At 36.2% G+C, this 15,150-nt stretch overlaps 1 long non-coding RNA gene across 4 annotated transcripts in view; it reads right to left on the bottom strand.

The window, feature by feature from the left end:
* Positions 1–15,150, bottom strand: part of LOC103463463 (uncharacterized) — a 102,909-nt gene that overhangs the window by 83,624 nt on the left and 4,135 nt on the right. For 3 of the 4 annotated variants that reach the window (XR_533515.2, XR_533517.2, XR_014087270.1), the window contains exons 2-5: positions 14,883–15,017; positions 13,378–13,448; positions 13,164–13,247; positions 11,236–11,310 (exon numbers count right to left, since the gene is read on the bottom strand). This is a non-coding gene — a long non-coding RNA (uncharacterized LOC103463463). Of the gene's footprint in view, positions 1–236; positions 721–11,235; positions 11,311–13,163; positions 13,248–13,377; positions 13,449–14,882; positions 15,018–15,150 lie in introns of those variants that run through there. The other variant, XR_014087271.1, reaches the window with a different exon arrangement.

Here is a 15,150-nt window from a genome sequence, read left to right as displayed (position 1 = left end):
CACCAACGTAGGTGTAGTGTGGAGCCAACTTCAGATGGAGACGGATTAAAAAGGAAAAGAATATATCATAAAATGTACATTGCATTTTTTTTAGCAAAATTGTTTTATATAATGCAGTGCCTAATTAACTCTCCTTTTGGAGTTTCCAAGTTTTTTTTCATGATTCACCTGATTTCAGCTCCATGTTTTGTTCCATGAACTCTGAACATGCTAATGAAAATAATCTCAAATGATCTCCATTTAATTTTGGTGGGTAATGTTTTTAGGATAGTATGCAGAATTATTTTCAATAATATTGAAAATAATTCAATATTATTGAATGAAACATTTTGCCAAAATGTTTCATTCATTCGACCATTAAGTGAGAAAGTCATCTCTCAAAAGACAGCAAAACAATATATGGGCAGGTTTTTATTTATGCATTTTATTTTATTTGCCATGCATAACTTTTGTTTCACTTCACAATTTTCTATCACTGTGTGTTTTACTCTCAATCACATTCCAGCTGCTATTTCTTTAAGGCATAGAGGTGGGATTTTAGGACCTTGATCTTATTACACTCCAGACAATCTGTACCATATGTCTCCATGATGCTCATAAGCTTTCCTGTCTCTGTGGACTCGGCCCTCGAACAGTGTCTTCTCCAGTCATGGTTTTCATCCAGTGGAGTGTTGCCAAATGTTGTAAACTCCATTCAGGTGAGGCCCTTGTATTTTATGACTAATGAACAGAAAAATGTAGGGATGCTTCTCAAAATCCTTAAATTCATCCAAGAAAAAGAAGAACTGTCAGCAAGGTTTTTTGGACTATTGTGAAAATATTAGCACTGCTCTTCAAAATATAGCTCATTCTGCATTATTGTGAGTTTCTTGTCAAGGCTAACATGTTTTCTTTTAAGCCAAAAGAAACCAAAACTCTTAACCAATTCACAAAGCCTTGTGAACAATTAGGAATTTCAGGTGTGTTATTCTTCAGGCTTGAATAAATGCCCTCATTCCGTTTGGGTGCTTTGATGAATAACATCCTCACATAATCGTAACCCTAGGCTGTCAAATCTTCATTTTCTTCAAGGAAAAATAGCAATGGTAGCCGATGTCTTCTGGCTGTGTGTGGATGGCAATTAAACCTGGTTCCACTTCAATGTACATGTGCGAAACACATTTCCTTAAACAACAAGATCAGGAAAATTGGTTTTGCTGAACACCAAGGTCAGAAAAGAAAAACAGAAATTGCATCATCTATGTTTTAAACATTTTGCCTTCTCTCCCTCAAACCTAAAAAATGCTGCCTTTGTGGTAAAGCATTTTCTCCATACTTAACCATGCAAGTTTATTATTAAGCAATATGACACTCTCAGAGTGTTATGTGTCAAGTTGTAAAATTGGTTTGGGAAAGGCTGTTGGCTTACCACTGTGAATTGGAATTGTTGAATGACTGATTGTAGTGTTGAGCACTTTGTAGTCCTGGAACTTGATAAATCGCTGTACAAGTACAGGTCATTTATCATTAACTTGGGAGAAGGGTTCGAAAACACTATGATCCTGAATCAAATACGACCCTGAGGAAATATGTTGCCCCGAACCTCTGCTTTGGTCTCTCATGGCAAATTGGTCTCAAAAGGGATCAAACTAAGAGCGATTCAGAGATTCGGATGAAACTGCAAATTAGATTAATTTCAGATTAGGTCCCTCCTGGAGCTAACCTGTGGGTGAGCTTGCCGGTGGGCATCTGATAGTTGAGCCTTGTTGGACCACTAGCTACAAGGAGAAACGTTGGGAAAGTAACAAAGTTTCTCCTTTCCACCAAGCTTGCACGGCAGTCAGAAAGTGCCAGCAGTGGTCAAACTAATCAAGACTGAGCGTCTGTTCAACTCAGTAGAAGTAGCAGCCAACACAAGCACAATGACGCACAGCGCTAACGGAAGAGGAGAGATGAAGAAGTTTGACAGTGAAAAGTAAAACAAGTTACTGGAGCAAGCAGAAAAGAAAGTACAGGACATACTGTGAACCCTTTAGTAGCCCTTAAGTATACTGTGAATGCAAAATATTACGCAATTTTTATTTCTTCTGCAAGCATATAAACTATACTGTTGCAAATTTTGCACAAAAGTTTAAAAGTTTTGTACCTTTTTGAAAAGGAATAAGCTGATGAAGCTGATAAGTAACCAATGTTTGTAGTTAAAAAAAAAAAAAAAAACTTTTCTCTTTTGAGACTCACACACAGACATCTTAATTCAATGTTAAAAATGCATCAGGCTTGGGGTCTAGATTCTAATGCCTAATAATTTGAATTGTTTTGTAGGCAAAATAATAAAAATTTGGTCAAATAAATGAAGACCCAGTTTTACAGTAAAAAAAAAAAATGGGAGAGATTTATTTGTTTTGAATTTTTTTTAAGATTATACATTAAGCACTAAAATGGTTTGGAGGAATACAATAGAAAAAACATACATTATATTACATTTTTTTAAACTTGTAGATCATGGGAGTTTCAGTGAAAGGCTTGGATGAAACAACTCATGAAGGCTTTTTAAAATCCTTTAAATATGATCAACATTTCCTCCCACCTCAATCTGATCTGTCTTTTTATTTTTGATTTGGTACCTTTGAACATAGCGAGGGATGTGAAGTTCAGAGCCTATTGAAAGAACATAGAAGCTGAGAGCATTTCTAGCAGAACAAAGTTTTCCCCGCTATCAACATTTTAAAAGCTATGAAATGGTAAAGAGCATGCTTGAAGCAGATTGTTTCCTTTTCATGGAGATGATGCGCAGACTTGACTTTCATTAGCATTGCTTTAAATATTTCTGAAGTGGTTTCAAAGCTGAAAACAGGATAGGTCACACAGCAGCATTCAGAACGTTTTTGAGTGTGTTCCAGCTTTGCCTACATTTCATGGAAAACGTGGGATTTTATGTAAATGAAAACAAACAAGCAAACAAAAGACAAACGTGAAAAATAATTGACTGTGTATAGAAATGTATGTACAAGCATCTTTATGTATAATAGTTTATGAAGTTGTGATTTTAAGAATGTATCATTTACTTGCAGTGTGGGTCTCTTATTCTGTCAGCAGTAAAATTAAGCACAACATGTCTTACTTACAGGATCACTGTAGTTGCTTAACATAAAAGCAGGATTTTGCCCACAGAGAAGCTCCAGCAGCAGCATCAAGATAAATTAATCCACTAGTGTCAAGACAAAAGGTTAAATCAAAGTAGGTCTAAAAACATCTCCACCTACCACTGCAAATAATTTTTTTTGTCCATTCAACTTTCTCGATGCCAAGTGAAGGCTGAACAGCTGCAGCGAGTCAGAGCGCCCGGCTCGTTGTTCGGTTTCACTGTATATTCATAACAACCAGAAGGTTTGGAAAATTATTCAAGAAAGCATGTGTGTGATTAAAAAGATGATTACACGGGAAAATGATGGCTTTTCTTCTTTTAAGTAGAGTGTAATTTTATGATGTGTACATATATATTTGGTTTGTATGACATATAAACAGTCATGATTGCTCAGTTTTTCCCCTTTCGTGTTCCCTCCTTCTTCGTTCCTTGTTTTTTTTTTGGTTTTTTTTCTTATAGTCCTCCCTGGTGCTGCTCTGTTGCTCCAGGGCTTTACTAATGTGGTGGAAAACTGAAGGCACCTACTAAAAAAAGGGTCTCTATGTGTGCTGCTCTTGTTAGAAGTGATTAAAAAAGGATTTGTGCTGGGTGGGTTGTGATTGTTATCACTACACACGATTTATTGTCCTGAGCTCATGAAGGTGGGGGCTCTGGTGCCGCCGTACAAAAACCATGCACTACTGGAGCACACAAAACTTCTGTTAGGTAGAAGACATGGTCAACAGCACTACTGCAAAAATGTAAGTATGCTAAGAAAGAAATGTGACTTCAATTCATTCATAGTAAAGATATTTTAAAAATGTAACAGAACTTCGATTTAGACTTGTATTCCAGATACATTCAACTCTTTTGCAGCCAAGTTAACCTTGTGTTGAACTGCACAAGGTATAATTATAAAAGGTGTAAAATGTCAACTTTACGGAAGATACGAATAAGAAAAATAAAAACACTGCATATTTTTTTTTCAAAATTTGAAAGTCAAACGTTTCAGTTTTTTTTAAATGTAGGCAGATATAGCTATGTGACATTCTACTGCAACGTTGGCCTAAAACTGCAAAAAAGTATATTTCGCCTTCTATAAGGACAATGAGGGTTATTGTTAAAATTTGATTTTCCTGTTTTTAAACTGATATACTGAGTTTAACTTAAAAAAATAAACCTTTAAAAAAAAAAAAATAATAATAATAATAATATATATATATATATATATATATATATAATTTTGTTAAACATATATTTAAGTTTTGTTTTTCCATCTTTATGACAATAAAAAAATATGATATTATTAGAATGATCCATCTGTGCTTTTAAAGTGTAAACCATTTTTTACTAAAACATTTGATAATTTACACTAAGTTTTCAATGTCAACTTTTGGTCAGATATTAGATAATATTAGTAGAGTTGATCTTTTTTTTTTTTTTACACTACATTTATGTATGTATTTATTGTGGAAGAGTGGCAAGGAAAAGTGCCAATGCAGAATGTTAGCCATAGGAGCTTTGTTCAAAGTTTGCTGGAAGCCATAAAAAACGTGCAATAGTTAATTGGGACCCAAAACTACCGTGTGATGCCATGTGTCCTGTAAATATTTAAGTTCTGTGAAGGACTGGCAACCTGCCCATCACAAACCTAAAGTCTCTGACCTAAATCAGCAGAGGTTCAGTCAGTTGATGCTTGTATTCTCACGACGAGTGGAGCGGAGATCACCCGGGTGCAGTGACTGTATTTCAAGTAACTGTAGTATAAAACCACCTGTGTCAATTCACTGGTTAATCAAGATTCTTGGTTATGATTAAAGTGGCTAGACTTGAAAAGAGCTGTTCACATCTGATCCGAATGCAACCTGACATAACTTGAACAGTTATTCCAGGAAATATGGAGCAAAATTACAAGTCTGATTAAGACCAATCCACACAGACTCCATCCCGTGATTCCAGCAAAAGATGCATCTGATTCTGATGTGAAGGGAGTGAATATTTATGTAATCGCTTACTTTATGTAAAATTATTTTATTTAATTGTAATTATTTTGTAGAAATAAAGTTTTTTTTTGGTCAATTAAAAAAAATTGTTGATTATGACTGGTTTGTCCAAGCAATAGAAAAAGTAAAATAACCAAAGGGGTGAGTACTGTTGATATGGACTGTAAAACTATACAACACAATGTCCCACAAAGTGTTGACTAAAGGGGTTGGCCATAATTTGAAAAAATAAGTATATTTAAGAACCGTGTGTCCCGTTCCTTCTACTTTATTTGCTTTACTCCAATGTCGGTTTACATAAACCCCCTTTAAAATACATGGAAGTTTATGGTTGTAGCCAGTCAAAAATTCCAACTACAACAATAATAAAAAACCACTCAAGGCATTCAAATGCTTTTGTACTGCATGTACATAGTTTTAAAGAAATAAAATGTATGCAGAGAAAGTAGTGATATATAATGTTTTGCCTGCATAAGCCCCTTTTTGATTCAAGTCCAAATATAACACAGCTTGCAGATGACGCTCACTTTACATGCAGTGACTCGGGCTTACCAAGTCAATTAATGGATTTGTGTGGGTCTGATGATGTTACCAGACCTGTGTGTCAGGGGGTTGTGGTCAGGGAGGCAATCACAGGCAGGACCAAGAAAAACATCTTTGTGCTTGTTAAAACCACCATTTCCTTATAAACTTTGTCTGTTGGAAACACGCATTTTCACCTGGTATGTGTAGCTTTTTTTGCCCAAAAACGATGAATAATGATCTCGGGGAGATAGTTTTCAAATTGTTACACTTTCCGTTTTGTTTCATCTGCTACTTTAGTTACTGACAGTGGCCTTTTTTTCTTTTTTTTTTTCCACATTCATATGGCCGTGAAAAATCTATCGCTGTTTATCACCATTAAATGACAGAACATCTGCCTATGACTGCATGGTCCATGTCACTTTTGAAGGCGCTTTAAAAAAGAGGAGCTGTGGGAAACTGGGGGATTTTAACCTGATGGGAGACAGGGTCAGGCAGGGAGATATGGTACATTAGCAAAGCATGATTTCCCCACATGTGATACTGGTGTAGGTCTGGCCCGAATATTAACGAATATTAGTCAGAGCAAGAGTCGGTAACATAAATGGAGAGGGTTAAATGCTTCATGCAGCCAACTGGAAATCTTAACAGTATTTTAACAAAAAAAAAAAAAGAATATTATGATCTTTAAAGTAACCAAGTCAGGATGAATGTTTATGTCAGAATTTGTTAACAAGAAACACTATTACTCTGTGTTAATGTTGTTGTTTTTTCCCTTTCTCTGTCTATAATCTTATGGACACAATATAGTAACTTAATCAAGATTTTTTAAAAAAATTACAGGCAACATGACAAGAGAAGGAAATCCTGTTTTATGAATAAAGTCAGTTATTAAAATGGAACTGACTCTAAAGACAACTCCAAGGAGTTGTGTGGTGAAACTAACATTATTTATGGAAGTGTCTGGGGTCATTTGTTTGCATCTATTTTATGTGGGAAAAAACTCTGTCCATATGGATATTAAATTCCTTGCAGGGACCATTACAAGTTCAGGAAATTAAAACAAAGCTTATGCAGCCAAAGGCCGTCAGTTAATTCTTTGTAGAAAGCAGCTCATTTTTCATGTCTGGCCCGTTTTATGCTGGTCTCCGAGTTAATATGGGTGCAGCAAGCTGGAAAAATGCATCCGTACATTTTATTTTAACTGCGTTGTATGTGTGTGTGTGTTTCACAAGCATTTGTAGTCAAGCAACTGGACTAGCCTGCATTTTGAAACCACATGATGACAGCACCCGATGAAGTCAGAGTAAACAGCAAGCCAGTCCTCATTACCGATCGCGTGTACTTTTGGATTTATTTCACATGGTCACAAACCCCCCTGCTGTTAAGAGTAAATATTCTTGTGATATGTCTTTGCATGGACTTTGAGCTGTAGTCTACCAGTGTGGCTTCAGACTCAGAGTTTCTGTACACAAAGTGAAAGCTTTTAAAAACAGGTCTAAATCTGCCTCCTAATTGTGGAAGAAAAATGTTTAAAGTTTGTAGAACCACTGGTGTGATTTTGTTTCAACGGTAGTCAGAAAATGGGTGCAGCTTTGCTGTAATATGTCAACAACTCGGTGAAAAGGCTGCCACCTGGCATCAACATAACTGATTTTTACGAGTGTGTTGAAACTGACAAAACTTTTTTTTTTTTTTTTTCCATAAATTTAGCAGATTTAAAGCTAATCTAAATCTGATGCTATGTAGGGAAAATGTGAAACAGATAGTTAATTTATCACATGCTCTCAAAAGGTTTTACTGAATACAGCGCAATACTGCATGATCATTGCCTGTTTTGAGGTTAAAAATTGAATTTGATTTTTTTTTTTTTTGTAATTTGTACCAAATAGTATTAAAGTCATTTTGGGGGAGGGGGGGGGCAGAATGGTGGATTTTTTTTTTCTTTTAATTTATAGAATATATTCAAGAGTGAATTTCAAGAATAGAGTTGAAATTTGAGAATCAATTAAACATTTTTAGAAGGCTAATGAGCAAAAATGTAAGGCTGTTATATCAATACTCTAAATAAGACCAAAAACTGTTGACTCTTTAAAATAAAGCTTTGAAATGAAAAGCAAAAAGTATATTACCAGAAAACATATCTGTAAATAAAGTTATTAATGTAAAAAAAAAAAAAAAGATCTCTAGAATTGATCAATTGAAACACAATTTCACAAATTCCAAACTCAGCTCTTATGTTCCCTGTTTACTGAAACTGAGCTGCATTCAAATGGTGTTGGAATTTCCCATTTTCTGAGTCATTCTGACCTTTTATGTTTATAATTCTGTTTTCTCCAATTATACCAAAGGTTCTTGAACTCTTAGAAAGTATCACTTAGGAGTGGGAGCACTTGATTAATAAACAAAACAAACTAAATAAAATAAATAAAAAACACCCACACCATCAAACATGTTATCTGTGCTATTCGTCATTATACCGAACCGATAAGAACGTTGTCATAATTTCTTGCTATACTTCATCAAAAAGAGGACCCAGAGGTCTTCACTCAGAAGTGGAAAAAAAAGAGCTCTTTTACACTTTTGACACTTACTTCAACACAGAATGGCACAAATTTCCAAGAAAGTAAATTGATTTTTGTAGAGCATTCTCAATTCTCAACAATAAACCAAAGGTTTGCATTTGGTTTATTGTTCTTTGCATGTCTACTTTTCTATGGGCGTATGAACGTGATCAATCCCACTGCATTTGATGAACCACTGATGTGTTTACATATAGGATAAGTTATCTGCATGAATTAAAAGCTTGACTTCTGCTAATCTATTCCGATTCTCCCTACATAGAAAACCTTGAAGCAAGGACATTCAGACCTGTAGAGGGCAAATGAAGTTTGCAGCTGATAGAATTAATACTGATAACTTCATTCAGAAAGTGCCAGGCTAGGTTGCATTCCTTGTTTCATTTGAACAAAATATTTTGTTCAAAAACACCAATTGCTACCAATGGTTGAAGGGTTGTTGATTCTTACTGCTGTCCAGCCTCACTGCACACACGTTCACTTATGCTTGTATTTTATTTATTTTTTATCGAATATTTTACTGTTTATGTAACGCAGCCAGAAACTACTTTTATCACCATCTCCAATTGCTTCAGCTTTAGTCTTGATCCCTCTCATTAGTCTGCAATGGTAAAACAGGGATTCAGTAAAAAAAAAAAAAAAATACAGAGCATCATTAAACACAGTAAACGATATACTTGGAATTATAGGAGTTCCATAAAAGGACTGGAAGAGTGCCAGAAAACCTATTTAATTCCTCCAGACGCAGGTGTGAGCTCCTGCAACAAATCACCCTGTGCCAGAGGTCTAATTTGTAAAAGAAAACAACGTAATGCGTATAAAGAGCTTAAAATGTTTGCCGAACAAAGGCAGATGTTCTATAGTAAGATATATGAGAACAGAAAGCAATGATGCCAAGCTGATTAGCAATTCGGATTTGTTTCATTTTATCAACTCGAGACACGAGGAGAATGTAAATCGATGAAAACACCGAGGTACGTTGACAGAAAAAACAAATAAAATGCTGATTAAATGGGAACTTCAGTATAAAAGCCAATAAACAAGCAGAGATTAATTGAAATACAGTATCACTGGTTGAAGTTAAATATTTGGACAGTGGGTTCATGTTAGGGCTTTTCAACGTTGAGCTATGAATTTTAAGCAGATCCCACAGACACATAAAGAGCTTAAAAGCATGAATAAAAGAAGAGCCTCTCAGCTTGTGATTATAAGGTTTTATGGCCCTTTTCTCTTCTTTACTTTACAGAAGTGGATGTTAGTTGGGACTATTCATTTTATGTGGATGTAATTCTACAAAAAAGAACATCAATAATCTGCACACGAATATGACAAATGGCTCTGTTCATATTTTGTAAAATCTTAAAATTTCCTAAACCTTGATTAGACAGGGTGAATTAAGCAAAAATTGTTTGCCAAGAAAGAAAGAAAGAAAGAAAGAAAGAAAGAAAGAAAGAAAGAAAGAAAGAAAGAAAGAAAGAAAGAAAGAAAGAAAGAAAGAAAGAAAGAAAGAAAGAAAGAAAGAAAGAAAGAAAGAAAGAAAGAAAGAAAGAAAGAAAGAAAAAGAAAGACTGTTTTGAGTGGACAGATGTAAATACTCTCTTTGTGTACACTTTTAGCTGATGTGATTGGAACATAGCCGTGCTCAGGAAACTGAACCGGTGTTTAACTTGGAAGGCCGACATGCTTCAAGGCTGCCAAAGTGCTCGGACAACCAGCTCACCTCACCCAGCCTGCCGTAAATTCTCACCCTCTTCCCGTCCCTCGCATGCTCTGAAGTCTTATTTGTTTTCCACATTTTGCTAGAGGTGACATTCACTGTACGAAACCGTTGCCTAAATGCCAACTTCTGCAAAAGTGTGATCTCAAGGCAAAGCACGAGACGCTGGATAACAGGGCTGGGGACAGCAGTCTCTTTAGTGCCATTACAACAAATCCCACCCCTGAGAGTACATGCTCTGGCCTGTCATTTGTCTATTTCACATTATTTTTATTTTAGTTTTTAGAGGAGGTGCAGTAAAACCCGAGTTGCCTCTTACCCTTCAGAACTTCTTATTTCAAGCATATTGCCTAAATCACAGGAGGTATGTTGGAAAAACAGGACACCCCATAAAATCCTGAAAATGGCCTCCTGTTTTAACATACTCATGGGGAACTGAATCAGACGCTTTTAAAAACAGAGCTCGCTTTGGAATGAGGAATAATGAAGCAAAGTTCAGGGGCATTTTATCGGTCTTCTCTTTAACTTACATTGATTCGGCAGATATTAAAAGTTTTCTGTTTTCAGACAAATGAGACAAAAGGTAAGGTGAGTTTACAGGTATGATGAGACAGAGAAAAACAAGGGCAAAGGTCTATAGAGTCAGGGAACACCTTTACTTTAACTGTCCATTTTGTTGATTGGCAAGAGGGTTAAACTCTCCCCTTTTAATCTTGTTGTTTGAGCGATTAGAGGAGGCATGGATGAGAGAGGGAGGAAGACGAAAGGACAAACAAAAATAAAAGTATATTACGAGAGTTAATATGAGATCATAGAGGTTGAAGTAATTTAATAAAGAATGCAATCTCTTAAAGTGCTTTATGTAGTTTCCCGATTTCTTCATCTCTACCTAATGTTATTTTAAACACATAGCATGCATTGCTTTTGTTGATTTTTTATTTTTTTTTGCTGTCAGTTTTGACAGTAATAATCCTAAAAAAATTATTGGTGGCAAAATGTGAGACGCTTTGAGTTGAGACTGTATATTGAACCTGGCTCAATAATGACAATCTGGTTGTCACTATAGTGTGAGCCCTGTTAGAATAATTTATTCCAGACAGCATTGAAAGGAAAGCAATTAAGCTATTTTTTTCCTTTCTTTGCAATCCATGGTCAAAATAAATTGAATCTGGTCAAAACTAATAATTATCCCTCTCCCCCCCGACAAAGAATAGGAAATTCAAAAACTTAGATCCAGAGCAAAATCCAAAATAACAACTCACAAGAGAAACACAATGAAACAAGCTAGTGGGAATAACAAAATGATCTTACCTGTTTAACTGAGTTATTAAAGCTGGAGATGACAAATGAACAAGGAGCAGGTGGTTGAGCAGAAACAAAGTGGAGCTGTGAGGGAAGGCAAATAGGAGAAGTTAAAGGATTTTCCAGGTCCATCTAGAAACTTTGTTATCTTCAGATGTAATGAAAATCCTGTCACATAAATGAATTTGCATCTTAAATAAATTTGACTTGGCATTACAGCTCTCTATGATGTCCTGAAGTTGGCATTTATTTCTTTAGAAACCTCCTACCCTTTCAGATACTCAATCATTTTGCTCTATCATTTTGAATAAAATATTTGCCAGAACGGATTAAAGCCATGCCCATGGAGAAGGGCTTTTTGATATACTCAGCAGACACACACATCAGGTGTTTGCTAATTGCTGCTGCTACTAGTTTGATGGGGAAGGCGTGAGGGAGGGATGCTCCGTCAGCGTCAGGTGGGAGATCAGTTGGGGACTGAAGCTTCCAGGTAGAGCTTCGGGTAAACAGGCGGCCTCCTCCAAATTACATCATAACATGATATAAAGCTCAGAAAAGAATTACTTTGTATAATACCTCCTCTAAGCTAAATTAATGGGATACATAGTTCAACACACAAGGAACAAATGAGCGGAATATGAATACATATGAAATACGGAAAGAATTAGGAAAACTCAAAGCTAAAGTCTAAAAGATCACAGCACAAATTTATGAGTGATATAAAAACATGGATTACATATACTAACTTTAGTCCAGCAGTTCCACAAGCTACTCTACAGCAAAAAAGGAGTCTTATTAAAGACCACAGACAGCATTTTAAGATAGTACATTGTCAAAATGTTTTAGTAGCTTTCCTGCATGCAGATCCAGTAAATTCTCATGTACAAAAGTCCATGAGAAAAAAGAAACCACCCAAACTAACTACAAACTTGCAAATGTTTTTTTTTCTTTTAATTGAAGTTGTGACCATCATATTTTGTCCCCGACTCCAATTTGACTCATTTAAGATCAAATATCTACGGATACCAAGTCCAGAACCAGATTAAAGGTCGCTCAGTCAGTGCTATGTACTATATGTTTAAAAGCTTAATACATTTAAAATGCCAATATTTTGTTCCAACATTTGTTTTAAAGGGTTTAATAGGTTGGCACAGTTCCTTTTGCTAATAATTTTTGCCTATATAAATAAGTGTAAAAGTCTGAGTAAAATTTTGTTTTTACAGTTCAATGAATGAACCAGAAAAATAAGTATCCATATTTTTTACAAGCTCATATGGTTCTAATGCCGACCGTCTTTCGTTGCATTTGTTTTCAAAACAACATCCCAGACCATGTCATTCCTTTGGTCATGCCAGGCCTTTGTTCAGCAGCAGTAAGCAGAATCAGATCCACCCTCAGAGTCCCAGTGCATCAGGCAAGCGGGGACTCTCTCGTTTCATGCGGTAACTATAAAACATGTTCCAAGTACTTGCAACAGTTCTGCTCAGAGCCGCAGCAGCAGTGTTCCCTCTAACAAGAGACAATTACAAACTTGTTGTAAATCATGGCTGTGTGCATTTGGGAGTTTTCAGAATATCCAAGAGGTATTGGGATGTTTTAGAACTTGAATATCTGAAATATACATAACTATCTTTTTTTGTCGTGGTACAGGCAGCATAGTATATGGTGCACCCAAGAATCCCTTTGTCACTTACAGAGAGTGCTGTGTAATTTAGCAATAGAAGCACTGCCTAGCATCACAATATTGATAAGCAAATTATCTGTAAATGTCTGCAGTCTTTCATGTTGACTTTTGATTTAACATCACAGAGCGTGTAAAGTCAAAAGCCGTAATCAAATTATACAACCCTTTACTTACTTACCACTGCCTGTGCACGCATTTTATGTACAGATAATAGATTCCAGGATGAAAAGCATCGGATCAATATTTTTATTACCTGTTGAGATCTTTGTAACCACGTTAAGGAAAGCCTCCAGCATTACAGCTTAACCTCTTTCAGAGATGATGGGATTTGTTCCACCTGTGTGTGGTTGCAAACTAATTATTGCAGATGCACAAAATTAACAATTCCACATTTTCCTTTCTAACAACCTCTTCTCAATTCACTTATACAGATTGCTGGAAAGAAAGTCTCTTATATTCACACACACCTTTTCCATTATGCCCACACAGAAAAGACGAAGGAGATGTCCATCCATTGGAAGAACGTAGAGTCACTGAGCTGCACAGAAAGGAAGTCAAGTGAGGGATTTTTTTTTTTTTCCTTTTCCTGCCATTTCACTTTCTTTTTTTTTTTCTTGCTTGGCCAGTCCTGCTGTGGCCCGTGATGCAGGGTCCCAAGGGCCCGGCGGTGAAATAGTAATATGGACCATCTGACACCTGTCAAAACAGCCCTGTTAGTTGAGCGTCAAGCCCTGTCAGCTCACAGAGGAAAGTGCTATGCGGGCTCTCAATTTCCCCCTTTCCCTTTAAATCTCTCCCCTGTCCCTCTCGTTCTCCTGCCACATATCCCAACTTTTACTCCCAAGACTCTGGTAGAAATTCCCTCCTTTCTTATTCCAATTTTCCCCTTTGGTTTTCCCATTTTCTTGTATCTTCTTCATTCTCAGACTATTGGTTTGCTTGAGACAAATCAGATCAACCACCTCACAAACTGTGATTTGTCCAGATTTGTTCTTGTGACTAGAAGTTTAGAAAACATGTGGAAATGGAACAGTACGTTCCTTTTCCATTTTCCCTCTTTTATTAAAACACCTCATCTCTTAGATCCTATCAATTAAAAACCTGGGCTAGAATAATCACCAGAGAGACCAAGGGCAATTGTTTCCAGTGTAAAGTCATTAGAAGTTATAATGAGTCTCAGTCAGTCTCAAATGTTCCTCCATTTTAAAGTCACCCTTCCTGGTCAACGATGTATGAAAAGGAAAGCCTCTAAATCACCTGAGCCTTTCTTTTCCTGATCTTCCCGACTAGGTGTGGCATTTGATAATATGAAGCGAGAATAACATCTGAAATTAATATTAACAAAATCCTCTTTGACTTTGTCTGACTTTTAGCAAATTTTTACACTTCACTAAGTTTCATGAATCACACAATGGTAAACTGGGGAGGTTCCTTACAATTTGCGTTGTGTCCAAAACAAAATGTTATTGAGTTTGTTTCAATTTTTAGAATATGGACTGAGGAGAAAAATGTTGAAAGCTTGACATGGTGTTGTATAAGCTAGCCCCTGCTTTAAACTTCTCCACACCTTCAAAATGTTGTTGTGACATAAATGTTATAATATTTTAAAATGTTGATACATTGAACAGTCAGAAAAAAATCCAGAATAAAACACCCAGTTTTAATGTGACAACGTGTCAAACAATTTAAGAGGTATGAATACTTTTCTGCAAATTTTGCCACTGACAATACAGCAATTGTACTCCATCAACTGAGAAAGAAGTTTGCTGGAGAACTGCTGCTTGTTCACAAGTAATAGGAAAGGTGGAAATGTTCAGCTAAATGTAATTGCCTTGGTTAGATAAAGAACAACCCATAAGAGAAGGTTCATTTCTCCTCTCCACATTTTCTCGCTCTGTCTCAAATTGTACCACTCAGCTGTCCTGTAAGACGACTTTGCAAATCATTCAGTAGGCGAGTTACATTTAACTACCTTCAATTCTGCATCAGGTTAATGGACCTTGGAACTCAGATGTACAGTTGAAAGGTGTTTCTGATGTGATCCAGAGGCTGCGCTGATCGAGTAAAGAAGGAGATGGAGCCCTTGCCAGCGTGGCTGAGAAAATCACTGAAGACATTGCAATAAAGAGTTCTCTGCATTAGTGAGAGTTTATAATAAAAACAAAACCCCAATCAGAGTTAATGACGTTGTATTAGAAGGTATTTATTGAGAGTAAGGGAGACAGCAGCTGTGACTTCTT

The sequence above is a fragment of the Poecilia reticulata genome, chromosome 4, assembly GCF_904066995.2.
Source record: "Poecilia reticulata chromosome 4, P_reticulata-male-v2, whole genome shotgun sequence".
Taxonomy (NCBI): domain Eukaryota; kingdom Metazoa; phylum Chordata; class Actinopteri; order Cyprinodontiformes; family Poeciliidae; genus Poecilia; species Poecilia reticulata.
This window is presented reverse-complemented; position numbering and strand designations above follow the sequence as displayed.